Source organism: Octopus sinensis, linkage group LG3 (genome assembly GCF_006345805.1).
Source record: "Octopus sinensis linkage group LG3, ASM634580v1, whole genome shotgun sequence".
NCBI lineage: Eukaryota > Metazoa > Mollusca > Cephalopoda > Octopoda > Octopodidae > Octopus > Octopus sinensis.
In genome coordinates, this window is record NC_042999.1 from 110,829,877 (window position 1) to 110,832,376 (window position 2,500).

Consider the following 2,500-nt stretch of genomic DNA (forward strand, 5'->3'; position numbering starts at 1 on the left):
ATATATATATATATATATATATATATATATATATGTATATATGTATGTATATATATATATGTATAGATATACATATGCATATATGTATATGTCTGCTTACATTGAAATATACCCACATGTGTATGTATGTGTTGATGAAGTGATATTAATGATAATAATATTGATAGTGTAATGTTTGTGGAAAGTAAGGTGTTTCTGCATTCTTTTGCATATGTGCATGTGTCTGTGAGCATGCATATATGTGTGTAATGATTGAATGTATGTGCACATATGCCTATGTATTGTGTGTTACCAGTGAACACTGTGTGTTAGCAGGATGATGCATGCTTGTATCTGTCTAGTATTTGGTGAATGGGTGCTTGGTGAGAAGTAAAGTGGTCGACATCTTTTGTTTCATAGTGTTTCATTACAGAAGAAATACAATCAAAATAATTAAGCTTTTGTTAATCAGAATGGATTTGTTCTATTTCAAGCAAAATTAAAATAAAACAAAAACAAAAAAATATTGTTAATTTAAGATTGATTCTTAATGAGCAGGACCTAAAACCAAAAACATAGAACAATTTGACTCTTGAAACTTTATAAAGTTTATTCACAAAATAAATGATTAAATAAACACAGTAATAATATATCTATAATATATAGGCCAATAGAGTTAAACTAGCCAATGGATTAAACATTTAATCATGCAGAAAATTTGAATCTTTTGATGTTTTAAACCAGTGGCTTTCAACTGGGGTCCATTTTACCCTGGAGATGAGTGGATTGACATACGATTTTGTGGGGTACCCACAAGCAAAATAATAAATTGGGGATACACAGTAGTAGTTTAAGGCTCCATGAAAAGTTCTGATTTAGATGTATCTATTGCAAGAAACAGTAAGATTACATTCATTCATAAGGTATACATACATTCATAAACATATGGAAATGTACACATGCACATGTATATATGCTACAATATTCAAGTTGATATACTCACAAAAAGCATACAGAATATGTGCAGGAGAAGTTAGAAAGGAAGTAATAGAAGAGGAAACAGTAGAGGTAGTCATTCAGATCTTTGTGTTTGCTGATGTGTGTATGTGAAACACAATTCATATTTCTTCCATTTATTTAGATTTTATTTATTTCTATCTTTTAGTCTGGAGAGAATTCCATACCCCTGAGTCTTAGCAGCAATGTAGGCACTAGGCTGTATAGTATCTATTTATTGACAGCATATATAGATCAGAAGGGGCTCCTTGATCCATAAGGCCCTTGGGCAAATCAGTGCAATAAGACCTTCTTTATTTATTTATTGACAGCAAGTCACAACTTACACAAATCAGAATTAGGTCTGTAGATCCATGTAGCTCCCAGTTAAATCAATGCGCCAGGTCTTTTAGCATATATTTCTTGACAGTAATCAACAGCATGCAAAGATTAGAATTAGGCTTCTTGAACCCTGATGCTCTTTGGCAAGTCAATACACTGGACTCTAAAGTATTTACTTATAGACAAGCCACAGCATACAGAGACAAAATTGGGGGCCTAAACGAGGTTGTGGTGGTGAACATGTAAAATCAAGCTTGGACAGGAGACAGACCAGAACACGTCTTCCTTGTCCTAGCTACAATGGAGGAAAAGAAAGTTAGGAGAAGAAAGAAAGATGGTCAATGGTCACGTGGGAGCCACGTGAGCAAAGGAGGAGGAGTAAGGGACAGGGAGTGACAGAGTAATAGGATAGAATAGTGGGGGAAGAGGAGGTAAAAAAATAAGAGAGAGAAAGAGAGAAAAACGAAAGAGTAAAAAGATCGTATAGAGTGCAGATAGATAGAGAGAGAGAGAGAGAGAGAGAGATAGTTATATACACAATGACACACAAACACACATATGTATACAGTGACACACACACACATATATTTATATATCTATCTATCTATATCTATATCTATCTATCTATCTTTCTCTCTCTCTCTCTATATATATATATATATAGAAAGATAGATAGATAGATATAGATATAGATATAGATAGATATATAAATATATATGTGTGTGTGTGTGTGTCACTGTATACATATGTGTGTTTGTGTGTCATTGTGTATATAACTATCTCTCTCTCCCTCTCTCTAACTATCTATCTATCTATCTGCACTCTATACGATCTTTTTACTCTTTCGTTTTTCTCTCTTTCTCTCTCTTATTTTTTACCTCCTCTTCTCCCACTATTCTATCCTATTACTCTGTCACTCCCTCTCCCTTACTCCTCCTCCTCCTTTGCTCACGTGGTTCCCACGTGACCATTGACCATCTTTCTTTATATATATATGTATGTATATATATACGAAAAATAGAAGTCGAAAATTCACTGAGAATAGTTAAATTACGTTTTATTCAAATATTTGTAGATTTAACCGGCTTCACAGTTTACACTGATTTTCAAAATGATGGGCTTCTTCCAGTTTCCATCTATGTAATCTACTTACAAGGCATTAATCAGCCCAAGGCTATAGTAT